Source organism: Archocentrus centrarchus, chromosome 20 (genome assembly GCF_007364275.1).
Source record: "Archocentrus centrarchus isolate MPI-CPG fArcCen1 chromosome 20, fArcCen1, whole genome shotgun sequence".
Classification (NCBI taxonomy): domain Eukaryota; kingdom Metazoa; phylum Chordata; class Actinopteri; order Cichliformes; family Cichlidae; genus Archocentrus; species Archocentrus centrarchus.
Genome location: NC_044365.1, coordinates 4,361,563 through 4,377,038, shown reverse-complemented (window position 1 = coordinate 4,377,038; position 15,476 = coordinate 4,361,563). Strand labels below are relative to the sequence as shown.

Below are 15,476 nucleotides of genomic sequence, written 5' to 3'. Positions count from 1 at the left end.
CTCTCTTGTCTGCATAACAGTAATTAAAATGAATAAGAAAATATTTCTTCAATTGGATCTTCAGTTTGGATCTCAGTGTTTTAGTAAAGGGATAGCCCATATTGCGCTTCACAACCCACAGCAGAAATGATACTGATAGATTGGGTACTGGTTCCTTGATTTATAAGTACTTGTAATAAACAGAAAAGGTAGTATTGAAAACCTTCCGTAATTACAAGGCCAGCCCAAATTGGTGCCATGCATGCAGTCACATAGTTGTTTTAATGTCATGTGTTCTTATTTTGCTCCAGTGGCAGAAATCAAGAGAAATTAAAATTCATTTAGGATGTAGTTTTATTTGGATAATCTAAAGGCTGCTTTAAGTCTTTTTGAAATAAAATCCATGTTTTTAACAAAACATACATAAAGTTTTTAAGTTAAAAAAAGCAAGCGTTTCTCTCTTCTTCTGTTGCCAGGGATTGTATGCAGTTGGAAATTTTCAGTCTAATGAGGAGATCAGCTGCAGTCCTCCTGCTCTTGTGCACCGCCCGCCTTGCTCCTTGCCACATATTAGCCAGGAGGCTGTCCTCCATCATCTGCAAATGAAAGCTAGCTTATCTGGGGAGCCTACCATCCCCACCTCCCACTCTGAGGGCCTGCTCCACCGAGGCCTTCAGCAGCAGAGGCCTGACGACAGCCTGAAGCGCTCTAGTGCTGATGTGGAAGTGATATCCCCCCGCAGCCCCCACAGCAAAGATGCCATGGTGACCTTTAGCCACACTCTCCCCCGTGTCCACACCCCACAGGCTATGGCAGCATATGAAGAAGCCGCTAGACGCCATGCCGCCACCCTGCACCATGCCTCCATGGACTCTAGCCGCTCCAAGCAGCTTTTGTCTCAATGGAAAAGTAAGAACAACAACCATAAATGCTCCCTTCAGGTCCCAGACTCATTCTCGTCATCTGTAGACTCATCATCAGGGCAGTCCTCCCAGCATCCACACCACCACGGTAGCATGGAGCTCCGATCAAGCTCTGAGCCCTTAGCTATGGGTCTGAATGGTGGCTTTGACGCCCATGCATACATGTCCAAACTGGCCACAGGTGCTAGTACCACCCTACCCAGTAACTGTAGCGGTATCACTGGAGGGGCTAGGATAAACATGCAACCTAGACCGGGGTCTTCACAACTGGTACACATACCAGAGGAAGGTCATGAAAGTTACGCCATCTCTCAGAGGACAGTGGGAGGAGGAGGAAGTGAGGGGGTCTCAGCAACAAATAGCACAGTCCAGGCTAATTGGCAAAGGGCCGCAGAGAAGACTGCAAGCTGCAGGACTAATGAAAATGGGCAGAATACCCAACCTCGAATCATGCAAGTGATTGCTATGTCCAAACAGCAAGGACTACTACAGACCCATTCCAAAAGCTTAGATGAAAGCAGCATAGGATGCAGCACCACTGGGAGTTGCCAAGGCTCTGGTCGTTATAGGACACTAACTGATCAAGACCCCACCAACACCACAGGGCCCAGCTCACTGGGCAGCACCTCAGGCAGTATTTCAGGGAGCACTGGTGCAATCGTCAGAATAGAAGCTCACCCTGAAAACAGTAGACCAGTGATCCAAGCTCCATCCACAGATGGAAGTGGATCATGGAGGTGGCGGTCCCTGGATCATGGCACTGGAGCTGGTGGAGGTACAGGGACTGGTGGAGTAGGGGGAGCATCGGGTGGGTGTTTGAGGCAGTCTTTTGAGCTCAATGATCTAAACAGAGACTCAGAAAGTTCAGACTCAGTACGTGAAGGGTCCATTGAGAGAAAGCGTGCCAATCACATTGTTACTACCACTGCCACCGTTAGCAACCCACCCATAGTTACTGTGCACACTCAGAACACTGGGCAGTCAGAGCAGAGGCTCCAACCACACGGCCTCTCGACCATTAGGGTAACTCCAGGAGATGGAACCACATCTGGATCTGGAGGAGGTGGTGGCGGTGGAGGATGTGGAGGTGGAGAGAGTGCTTCGGAAACCCCTTCAGTCACCTCAAGTCGAGAGTCCACACTGCAAAGAAAAGGCAATAACATCATCCTGATTCCAGAGAGAGCCAACAGCCCTGATAACACTCGGAATATTTTCTACAAGGGAACGTCCATCACTCCTGTTTTCAAGGACTAACGTAAGACCGCTGAGATGCAAGACACCCGGACTTTTAAGTAATACCCAAATTCACAGTCTATCACTGTATATATCATAATAAATTCAAAAGAAAGGATTTTATTTAGCATGACTTTTATAAGTGTTTACACTAAAGCACAACCTTTTAAGTGTTGTAGAAATCACTGTGTACTTTTGTGGTCACTCCCAAGGAAACCTACTATAATGCTGATGCTCTGCCAGCAGAACCTTTTTTAAAGAGTCAAATATGTTTTGGATAAAAATTACCACATAAACAAAAAGTAAGAAGCACAGCAACATTGAAACTGTAGCAAACTACTGAAAATAGTTGTATCTTAGCTGTGAAACCAATGTTTACTTCTGTGCACTGTAAATGCTGTGTATGTTAGAAAATGGTGCTACACCACAAAATATTATTTACATACTACACAACATACTGTATAATCCCAAAAGATAAAAAAAATGAATTATTTTATGAAGAGTTAAAGTTTGACATTAATATGTGGCAGAGATATGTTTTCTATTATGTCTCTTTTCTGTACAAATACCACATATTCAACAAAACACTGTTTTGAACCTTAAGTGTGCTTAGTATTCCTTCTGTAGCTATGAGGTCAAATATGCTGTGACTTGCACTGAAATAAGTGTTTACTGTACCTTGTAAACCGTAAACCCCAATCTTGTCTTTATATCATCTTCGTATATTTGGACCTCCAGACCGGTCCCAGATCTACAGCACAAACAGGCAAAACTGGTGAAATCTTCTTCTTTATACCACAAGGTAATAGCACATTTTAAAAATGTTGGTGCAATCCTTGACCTCAAGTTTCCTTCCCTGTAATTTGGCAGGTTACTTTAAAATTGTATTTGTACCTTTTAGAGGAACACTTTAACATTTTGTGTGTAATAAATATATTCTGTTGGCATCTAGAGTTTTAAAACAAAAACCATATCTATGGTGCGAATATAGTTCACATGGTTGAGCAGGTAGCCCACATGCCAAAAGGCTACAGTAGAAGCCGGGTTTGAGTGTGCCCTAGCTCATTTCCTGTGTGTCGTTTCCCCTCTCCGTGCCTGCTTTCCTGTCCCACTTTCTCCTTAATGTCCTGGCAAATAAAGAGAAGAAGAAAAAAATGTCTATGCATTTTCCAGCCCAGCTCTATAGCAGTGCAAAAGCATTTGTTATGCCATTATTTTAATATAATGAAGTCTCAGTTAAAATTTGTGATAATTGCTGAGATTATTTTACATGAACCCATCTGTAAATCATTTTAATGACAGTCTAGTTGCCAGTTACAGGCACCTAAACTAGGATATTAGACATACTTAATACACATAAACATCGAAGGGAACCATTTGATTATTCAGTTCCAAGAAATGTTTGTTATCACCAATAGATTGACATAAAGTTATATGTATTTTTATGTTATGAGTGCTTGATTCACATAAGAGCTGCTTTAGATGAAGAAACTGGGAGATAATCAGTGTTTTGGTGAATGACAATCGCTTTTAGACGTGATTATTTTGTTCTGGAACCAGACCTGTGAATTTTTTTGTATAGATATTTTTAGCGAGCAACAGCTGGAGTATTTCTGTATCTTTAAAGTATGGAACTTTCCAAGTTCATAAGATGTACAACAGTGTTGTAAAAAGAAATAAATAAATGAAAATGTCTAATGAACAGAGCCCCGCGAGGAAGAAGAAGAGTGAAAATCAGTGCCACAGATAAACAGAATGAGTGATGTTAAATATTACAATTAAAATCAAAAAACAATTTTAAATTGTTTACTTTCAAATTCACAATCACTTTGCATAAATGTGCTCTTTATGGTGCCTTGCTACCACCCCAGCTAAAGAAAAGAAATGATCTGATTTGATTAAAGGTATCTGATAACAGAATCATCTACTCTCCTAAATCATAAAACAGTATCAAAGCTAAAGTAATGATGGTCACTACACACACTTGTGTAATTGCCTGTGAGATAATTGTCTTTTGTCTCTGCTTTAGATAAAAAACTGACGTATTCACCAAAATGTTGCAGTGTTTCCCAAATTATCTTTATTAGGAAAAATTATTTAATTAGTTTTGGTCTTTACAAGCAGAATGTGGTAAATTGTTACCACTGTAGCGTGAACCAGTCTTGATATGTTGTAGCCTGCATTTACATGTGTAGCAAGCTTCAAAGAAAATTTTAATACCTCATTATAATTGTCATGATGAAACAAAAATCTATTTGCATCTGTCATTTGCTGAACAGAACAAGCATGGAAGACGTGACTTCTGCTGTGTTAATCTTTCCACCAGTGTAAGAGCAGCACATTCGTTGTGCTTTATGCTGTAAATTTATTTTGTGCCATAAAGCATCCTATTTCTATCAAAACCCAACTGCTGCTCATCTTCAATGCTATGATACTGTGTAGATGCCAGTAAACACTGCAAGTTCTCTCAAAAACTGGTTTGTTTATGGTAATAATAAATGTCTCAAATTATCTTTTTTTTTTTTTGCATAGTGACTGTTGGGGAAAATGAAAAGAAAAGTGCTTAGAAATTATAAGAGCAACTACAAACAGCAGTTTCCACTGTGGTGGATTTAAGAAATTTTGTAGCCGTTAAACAGGCACCAAGTTGATTCCAAAACTGGTACAGTACCAGCTCCACTTTGAAAATAATCAAGTGACAATGTGAGGATACTTTTCAAAGCTGGAATTTTTACTATGAAAACAATATAAATCACCAGATGTAATTTCTCAATATTTGTATAGTAAGCCTGCCTTTATTGTAATTGTATATTGTACATGATTTTTTTTTCTGTGCTGCAGTAACATTAGCATGGTCACTTTTCTATTGTATGCATCATAAGATTTGATCAAATGTTCATTTTTGCAGAAATGTTGAAAAGTATGTTTTTAATTTCCTTCATTACTACAGGCTGGTTTTCACTCCGCATTATACAAATGTGAAATGTCAACATAATATCTGGAATCTGTAAAAATAAGTGAGAAAAAAGCTGAATTCCTAATTCAAATTTAATCAAGCTCTCAGAACTATTTTTTCTAAGAATCCAGTTTGATTATGAATTTTAAATATACTCTTTAGTAGTTTAACTTCTCAAGTGTCAAATAATTAAAGTACAAAAGTCTAACCAGTCCCAAAGAAAAATGAATGAGGGCTTTGGCATGTCAAAAATATAATTAGTGAGATGTCAAGATTTTCAGCCTGTTCATTTCTGTTGACTTATGTCCTGCAGTGAAAAAAATGCTTGTTTTCAGTCATCGTGTGGTGCCATTGCACACCAGGTTTACACCCTGGACAGGTTACTGGTCTATCACAGGGCTAAAATGGTTCAGTAAAAAATTAGCATTCCCGGAGCAAGTTTTCACTTTATTTTTCCTATTGTTTCGTATCAACAAATCCCATGAAAATACAGTGATTTTTAGGAGCCATTAATGTGTAGGCTCATCACATATGAACACTTTTTCACGAACATTTCATTGATGCCACTTAAAAATGTACTGGCTACACTTGAGTTCAGTGTTGTGAAGGACCATATTTTAAGTCAAACCACAAACCTTTGCTAAACCTAACTAAGGCAGGTTTTAGTTATGCAAACTTACAGAAAGTACAAAAGCTGAAGCTCCCAGCAGAACGTGAACCACAGTTTCCTGTCTGAGGAACCTGTGACTTCCTCCTGCCCAATGAGTATTTTGTAACTGTAAAAATGGACTGTAAGCTATCAGCCTCTATACTTCCAGGTACCAGTACATATGGAAAGGAGTGTGTGACACCCATGGCTTCTGACATAAGATGAAAAGTATATCTATATCAGACTTTGTAAAACCTCCCTTAGTACACAAATTTGCTCTGTTTTGTATGTTTTGTATGCATGTAACAATGTACAGCGATAGATCATATATAAAAATAAAAGATGGGTGTAACCACTGTGATATCATCCATTTCATTTTTGACTTCAAAGAGATAAGTCACAACTATGGTTTACCAGAAATGTAAGTTATAGCCGAGGGTGAAGATACGACAACCTTCATCACCATCAGTACTCCACAGCTGCATAATTCATCATCTTCATCATTTACATTGTAGTAAGTGCATGAGAAAGGTTTATAGACATGTGGGAAGGGTTTATAAAGCCTTAAAATATATATAAATAATAAAATAAATATATAATAAATACAATGCTTTTTCACCTATCGCGGGGGTCTCTGTAAAGTAATCCCCACAATAGGTGAGGGATCACTGTATATATACGAAACCAGGGCATTCTGACAATAAGTGGGGTACTGGAACTTATGTGACCTGGAACCTGGGAGGTTACGGCATAAATGGACACAAGATGAGAACCGGGAACTGTTTCAATGCTACTACACATGTAATCCCAGCGAGGGGGGTTACATGAAGAGGATGTGGGACCTATGGAGTCTTCGAAACCCAACATCCAAACTGACGGCAAAATAACTTGTAGCTCAGTGTTCCAACATGAAGGAAGCAGCTGCTATCACAGCTAGAGATTGATGAGGTACAACACAAATGCTACTGCAAGGGGGAGCCAGGTCAGGGGGGAGATTTCATGATCCCCACACTCCAAGATTGGGTACCAAGCCCCAATAATAATTAGTACACTGAATACCAGAGCAGCTGACCTGTAAGATAAGATCATGGCTAAGATGGAGAACTGGACCCCTTGACGCCGACTACTAAGATGGAGGTAGCAGTGGTCCCCGTGGTGATCCGAACACTTGCGGCAGTGACCCCCAAACTGGAAGAATGGCTCCAGCAGGTTCCTGGAAAAACAGAGATCTCTGTCCAGAAGAGTGCAAGCTCAAGCTCCCAGGCCTCTGGTAGAGGACCCGAGCTGACATTCATCAATTAGTGGACAGACAGATATCATCTGAAGCACTTCAAAGGCTTTAAATCAGCACATTTCTCTGCATTCTTTGTTCTTTGGAACTTTAACTTGTGGAACTTTATTCATTTTTATGTGTTTTCTATGTGATGAGGGCCACAGTAGGCTAATAAGATGCTTACCAATAGTCCAGCCAACCATCTCATCTTCTGCTTATCCGGGGTTGGGTGACAGGGGGAAGCAGCCTTAGCACAGAAGCCCACCTCTGCTCTGTGGGGACCCCAAGGCATTCCCAGGCCAGCCAAGAGGTCTAATCCTTCCAGTCTGTCCTGGGTCTGCCCCAGGGCCTTCTCCCAGTAGGACATGACCGGATGATCTCACCCAAGCGGCACCGAGGAGGCATCCTGATCAGATACCCAAACGACCTCAACTGGCTTCCTTTGTAGAGCAGGAGCAGCAGCTCTGCTTTGGTAGAGCTTTGGTGGTGAACCAAACAGCCAGAACTCTGCAGACGTGTCAGTGAAATCTCTGTTAGCTCTGATCCTCCAAACTTCCGTGAACACTGAGGATTCCTGCAGGACTCAGACAGCAGCTCACCTCGTCAGGTCTGAGACTATGACCCCCTCTAGTGGCCGACCGGCTGAAATTCAGACAGAGAATCCCAAAGAGAAATATTCAAGGTGACATAATTAAACAATTATGACATTTAATCTATTAAAGAATCAGAAGAAATCACATGTACATGTGGGCAAATCTTGTTGAGGGAGAGACAGGCTTTCCCTGCTTACACACAGATGTTCATTGTGACCCAGGTTAGGTGGGAGGCCCAACCTACCACACACTCCAAAAGGAACTGCCGTAGGCATGCATTCAGTTAAAGACAAATAAAACTTTATTCACAATATAGAAAAAACACCAGTCTCCCGGGTCTCTCCAGGTCATATGACCTTTTCAGAGTTGACCTTGTTGGTCTTAAGCATACAGTAAGAGATGTTTTTGACCAAAGTCTGGAAACCACCCTCTGACTTTTGTCTAAGTTCTCTAATTGTGTACTTAGCTGATGTTTTCATTACAGCTACAGAGCAAAGTGAAACTGTTAAATGTCACTGTGTGGTTTTACTTCCTCTCATGTCTGCACTGCTTACTGCCATGTGAGGACTAAAGGTCCTCTGAAACATTCTCAAGTGGGCACACTGTCAACCTGAGCACAACTGTCTCTTCCTTGTAAGGAATTGAAAGCTCTTATTATGGAAGCTGATCACGTGGGCCTGGTCTTTTTGATAATTGGTAGAATTCCTGGGAGACATTAAAGCAAGGTCTACTAGGCTAGCCAAGCAACCTCACCACAGTGTGAAAACAACTGGGGTGACTGTAGCTCATTTGGTAGAACAGGCCATCTGCTAATTGAAAGGTTGTTTGTTCAATAGCTGGTTGCTTAAATCTGTGTGCCAAAGTATCCCAAGTTGCTCTTTGATGTGTTCACTATAGTGTGAGTGGTAGATTAAAAGTGTTTAGATCATGACATGTTGTATAAATAATTTTGAGTGCTCAGGTAGGGTACTGTCACCACAGGAACAGTGGGTAAAGCAGTCAGATTAAACCACCACAGCTCACAAATCCACAGTTATGTCTGAGCATGCATGAATAAAGCCAAGATAAAGCCAGCTAACATGTCCTGTCCACTAAACCTTGTAAATATTCAACAGTCCTGACATGTAAATGTCACGATTCAACAGTGTGGCAGGCAGAATAAAGACCCAAACACAGGACCGAGGAGGCAAAGCATGAGCTCAGAAATACACAACTTTATTGATGGATGTACATCAGGTACAAGGAAACTAGGAAAGCTCAACTGGAGCAAATAATTTAACAACTAGGCATACTCAGGGGATGTTGGAACCAGGAAAGATGGTACCTGAGTGAGATGACGTGACGAAAAAAAGGAGGACACAGACAATACACACACAAGGTAATCAGGGAGATAGGACACACCAGGGAGCACAACTGAACAAGACAAAGGAATCAAAACTGAATGCAAAGCACACTATACAAAGGACTGCCAAAGTAAAACAGGAAGCAGACATGGAAACAGAAACTCTGGCTCAACATAACACAGGAAAGCAGGCACACTCAGGGACTACAACACCTACACTCGAGGAACAAGGACATAACACTTAACACAACATGCACGAGAGGAAGGAGCACAGATGAATGACTGAAACCAGAGCACAAGGAACATAGACCTGGACAAAATCTACTCAACAGGAGAATAAACAAGAAAAAATCAGAGGTGACAAAAGCACTGACATTCTGTACTTAAGTAGAAGTACAAGTACTTGTCTTAAAAACTACTCTGGTAAAATTTGAAGTACTGGTTTAATGTCTTTACTTAAGAAAAAGAAAGAAACAATGAGCTTTGTCACATACATATACATACAGTGAAATTCAGTCTCTGCATTTAAACCATCATACACGAAGTATGTAGCACACATAGCACAACATGGAGCAGAGGGCAGCAAGAAAGCACCTGGGGAAGAAAGGGCCTTGCTCAGGGACCTACAGTGATGCCAGCTGAAGGATTCAAACCAGGAGCCTCTCAATGATGAACCCTGTTCTTCTCCCCTAGGCCACCACCACCAAAAGTCAGAAGTACAGGCTCTGAAATGTACTCAAAGAAAGAAGGTAAAAGTAGCTCTTTGCAGGACATTTCTACCTGCTATTTTTGTGTAAACCTGCATGAACCTCATTATATATTGTTGTAATAATATAAAATCATACATGAGAATAGAAAGGTTATTCCAATCTAAATAATTAATTTAATCCTACTGAATGCGATTGTCTCTTATATGTTATTATTCCTCCATTTAGGCTCAGATGATGTTTGAAGGCACACTGACAGGAAATGCAAACTTCTCTCAGACATGTTAAGCCTAAAGTAACGAGTCTGTTTGAAAATGTAAGAAGTAGAAAGTACAGATACTTGTGTAAAAATGTACTCAACTGTCATGGTGCTGTGTGGCGTGGAGCGGGTAGACCCCAAAATGCAGGACTCAGGAACCAAAACTGAACTGAAAGGGTGTTTATTTAATACTGACAAAATAAGAAAGCAACACTGGGGAGGACAGGAGCAAAACTAAATACAGAGAGACACAGCAAGAGAGCGCTGAAGACAACGCAACAAAGGACAGATGAAAACTGAGGGCTTAAATACACAATAGGTAATCAGGGCAAGAGGAAACAGCAGCGCACAGTACCGTAGGTGAAGCAAATGAGATTAACAACATAGGGGAAACCACCCTAAACACAAAGCACAGGGAACACAAGACTGGCAAAATAAAACAGGAAGTGACTAACCAAGGTACACGCAGACTACATACGGGTGACTGGCACACAGACATGGGACAGAGACGCAGACTAGTCACAACACTAATAAAACTCAAAATGAAAACACAGGAGGTCAGGGTCAAGACAAAATGAGAAAACAGACAAGACCATGGAAGCAGGGGAGACAGAGACGAAGGGAACAAAAGTATCAAAACAAACCGGGAAACAACAAAACTCAGGGAAAATAAAACTAAACACAAAACGCTGGGCAGACAGCCCAGGACCATGACACTTAACTATACTAACAAAGTATTTGTACTTTGTTACTTCCCACCTCTGGCAACAAAAAAATCCCAAACAGACCCAGGAAAACAGGAACAAAACGAACTGAAACAGGATTAAATAGAAAGTGAACAGCCAAGAACAGAACACAAAAAACTACAATAAGAAGCCTGAGGATAAACAAAAACACAACAAAATAGGAATCAAACCTAAACCTTAAGCAATAGAAATCTTAAAGTCCCAAAATTGAAAATGCTGGGTCATAAACCATGACAGTAAGATACAAGCAAAATGTACAGTATATTAACTGGAAACATTTCTGATGGACCATCAGGTCACCTGGAGCACAGCTTATGTGCATGCCTGCTGCCTGCTGGCTGCCCAATCTATCTAAATACACACTGACACACAATGTCAGTCAGCAAATAGCCTATTTATAATTTTACTATTCTACAGTGCTGTAATAGTTTCTTCTTTGTTTTAGGCCATTGGCATACAAAAAGAAAAAGGTTCATGAAAAATATACATGAACTACCTATGTTGCCTAAGCCTTGGACCAGCACTGCGTGCACCTCCTGAGAAATGTGACTGCACATCAGGTCAAGGCAGCGGCAATGATTGTGATTTGCCTGTTCAGCAGCATCGGTTCCTCCTGTACATTTCTGGCTACTTTTCACTGCAGTTATTGAATTTATCAGTCACATAATAACAATACTCATCTCAGTTTAAGGAATAATAATTATATAAGGGTCAGGATCAATATAAGGAATGTCAAATGTCTGCAAATTCCTGGATGGAGACTGCTAAAACCAGGGCTGGACTGGGACAAAAAATCGGCCCTGCATTTTTGACTTAGACCGGCCCGCAACTATGTCTTAAAGCATTTGACACTGTCTTACTCTTGTTCAGTGTGGGCATACCTTCTGCTAATACTACTTTTAAACTTTTTTACACTTGGTTTAGTAATGCTTAAATTGCAAAGCTTTTACTTCTCATTTAGCAGTTTTAAAATCTGTTATTTCCCCTGTTTTAGTGCTTTTTAAACATGGTTAACCAGCACAGAGGCTACAAATTCAAACTACTGTGCAGCCTTTCAACACACCGTTGACCTAAATATCTAAAATGCTATGATGTAGCCTAAAATGGACACTTGCTGCTCATCAAACACTTATCTGCCTTGATCGTTTGCTATTTTATCAGATTAAGGTGCCGTGGCTGCCAGATTTTGGGAAGTATGCAAGTACCAATAAATATTGACACTAATCAATCACCATTGCTCATCATTCTCATGTAATAGAGCTAACGTTACCTGATCACTCTGTCCCTCGGTTTCCCTTTCCAAAGCCTGCATCTCTGGCTGCTCCTCTCCCTGTCTGCTGCTGCTGTCTTCACCTACAGCAGAGCCGGCCCAAGCCTTGAAGGGGCCCTAAGCAAGATTTGATTTGGGGCCCCCTTCATACCACTTCATTGTCCCCTGAACTTAACCGTTATTAATGCTGAAGGGTTAAAGGAAATTATTATTTTTTTTAGGATGCATTACTGTTTCAGCCTTTTCAATTCAATTTTTCAATTCAATTTTATTTATGCAGTGCCAACTCACAACAAACAGGCACCTCAAGGCACTTTATAGTGTAAGGTAAAGACCCCACAATAATTACAGAGAAAACCCAACAGTCATCCTAATCTTAAAAACAGAGAGGGTGTCTGTCTCCTGAATCCAAGCTGGGAGCTGGTTCCACAGAAGAGGCGCCTGAAAGCTGAAGGCTCTGCCTCCCATTCTACTCTTAAGTATCCTAGGAACCACAAGTAAGCCAGCAGTCTGAGAGAGAAGTGCTCTGTTGGGGTGTTATGGGACTATGAGCCAATGAAGAGAAGCCAATATGGGAGAAATATGTTCTCTCTTCCAGCATTTTGGATCAGCTGAAGGCTTTCAGGGAGCTTTTAGGACAGCCTGATAATAACAAATTGCAATAGTCCAGCCTAGAATTAATAAATGCATGAATTAGCTTTTCAGCATCAGCCTGAGACAGAAATATTAGAGTGTAGCCTACTCATTAAATTAGTGTTGTTACAAGTGTACAAATCTGGACAGTTAAAATTGTCTCTTCTTTCTTTTAGGAAATTGACATTTGTAAAAGATTAAAACAAACCAAAAAATTTTCACGACAAATGTGGGTGAGCTTGGGGGCCCCCTGGTGGTCAGCCGCCTATGCCTCGGGCCGGCTCTGCCTACAGCCTCCTGGAGCATTGCTGTTAAAGAGGATGTGGAGGCTACAGCAGTGAACATGTCTGTGATCTTTACACATTTTGTAGCATCTACAGTGACACTCTTTTATTTCTTCTCATGTAACTTCTCTGCACCTCCTTTCTGCCCCTTCGGTTTCTCCATGTTGCCTCTCCTTTAACACGCGCTCAACACTGAAACTAGCAGGAGTTACAGGGAACCACGAAGAGTGGGGCCACTTTCATCCTATATCCTGATTGGTTCCATCCACTGTCTATATTGAAGATGGGCCAATGGGCCACCCCCTCTGAATTGTGGGCCGGTCTCTTAGAAAAACAAAAAGCGAAGAAAAAAAAAAAAAAGAACAGCGTCAGCCCCTGAGCACTGTCGGCCCACCGGGCAAATGCCTGGTACGCCCCATTACCAGTCCAGCCCTGGCTGAAACTATCATTGTGAACATGAGGAAATAAATAAAAACTCAACGGACAAATATGTTTGGACCCGAAACAAACTTAGATTAAGATTAAGATTAAGATAGTGTTTATTTGTCACATGCACAGTTATACACAGTACAATGCACAGTGAAATGTATTTTGTACCTGCAACCATATATACACACACATATAAATAAGAAGAATAAAAATTTTAAAAAAGTAATTCACACTATACACTATACTCTATATACTATACACTATACACACTTTTATAAATTATAATATTTACATTGTGCAATAATGGTCCAGTTAGGGCTCAGAGTTGAGCAGACGGATGGCTTGTGGGTAAAAACTCTTCTTCAACCTTTCAGTCTTAGCCCTCAGGCAGCGGTAACGCCGGCCTGATGGGAGCAGGGAGAAGAGAGAGTGTCCGGGGTGGCTGGGCTGTTTTAGGATCTTCATGGCCCTCAGCCTGCACTGCTTGGTGTAAATGTCCTGCAGGTTGGGGAGGGTGGTTCTGATGGTCCGTTCAGCTGAACGAACCACCCTTTTTAGGGCCATGAAGTCCTGCTTGGTGCAGTTTCCCATCCAGGTGGTGATGCTCCCACGCATGATGCTCTCGATGGTGCAGGTGTAAAAGTTCCTGAGCACCTTGAGTGGGAGCTTGAAGTCTCTCAGCCGCCTGAGGAGGTAGAGACGCTGTCTGGCCTTCTTCACAGTGATGTTTATGTGATGAGTCCAGGACAGGTCCTGTGAGATGGTCACTCCCAGGTATTTGAAAGTGTCCACTCTTTCCACCTCAGCACCACTGATGACAAGTGGATGGTAGTCCCTCCGCTGCTTCCTGCTGAAGTCCACGATCAGTTCCTTTGTTTTGCTGATGTTGAGCAGGAGGTGGTTCTCCTGGCACCAGTTCTCCAGGCGGGAGACCTCTCTCCTGTAGGCTGTCTCCTCATTGTGAGAGATTAGTCCCACAACAGCAGTGTCGTCAGCAAACTTGATGATGACGTTGGACTCTGACGTGGCCTCGCAGTCATGGGTGTACAGTGAGTACAGCAGAGGGCTGAGCACACAGCCTTGGGGGGATCCAGTGTTGAGGGTGAGGGAGGATGAGGTGAGGTGACCCACTCGTACCACCTGTGGTCTGCTGGTCAGGAAGCTGTGAACCCACCTGCACAGGGATGGGCCCAGGCCCAGGTCCAGCAGCTTAGAGACCAGCCTGGAGGGAACTATGGTGTTGAATGCTGAGCTGTAATCTACAAACAGCACTCTCACATAGTTCCCCTTACCAGTGTCTATGTGTGAAAGGGTCTTGTGGAGGAGGAAGGATATGGCGTCATCTGTGGATCTGTCTGGCCGGTATGCAAACTGTAGTGGGTCGAGGGTGGTGGGCAGTGAGGAGGTGATGAATGTCTTGATGAGTCTTTCAAAACACTTCATCACCACAGAGGACTGAGGACAGCAATTCAATTCAATTCAGTTCAATTTTATTTATATTGCTCAAAATCACAACAAACAGTCGCCTCAAGGTGCTTTATTTTGTAAAGTAAACACCTTACAGTAATTACAGAGAAAAACCAACAATCAAAATGATCTATGAGCAGCACTTGGCGACAGTGGGAAGGAAAAACTCCCTTTTCTGCTATGTCCCCCCTAAGAAGGAGAACCCCCCCCCGCACACACACACACTCTCCGGTGCGACTATAGTCATGGCGGAACACGCTCTACGCTGTGAGTAGGCAAAAAAAAATGTGCACCATAGAGCTATTAACTACAAACACTTTTATCAGCTATGCTAGTGTCTCCTCCTGGTTAGAAAAAAGTTGTTTCCAGCTCATAAAGTGAATCTATATTCACAGAAACGCTCATTTTGTCACCACTTATTGAGCCACAAATGTCCCATAATGCATCCTGGATAGATTAAAGCTCCTATAAGGAGAGAGACTGGACCAGGTATCAAAAAAACAAAACAAAACAAAAAACTACAAGTCCCTGCTTTCCCATTCACGTCTACAGTCAGCTGGTTTCCTGTAAATGGAGAAAGGGGCAGTAAAACTGAAAGTAGGTGAGCCCAGTTGAGCCTCCATTGAGTGTGAGAGAGCAGGAGGAGGAAAGTGGAGCTGAGGCAAGGTGAGTGTTAACACAACATTGTTGTTGTTCTGTCAGAGTCTCTGTGTGTCTGTCTCTGTGGACTGTA

The 15,476-nt window shown here is 41.9% G+C and overlaps 1 pseudogene; it reads left to right on the top strand.

Moving 5' to 3' along the window:
- LOC115799409 (phospholipid phosphatase-related protein type 4-like) overlaps nt 1-6,101 on the top strand; it is a 94,925-nt pseudogene extending 88,824 nt beyond the window's left edge.
- The last annotated feature ends 9,375 nt before the right edge of the window (nt 6,102-15,476 follow it).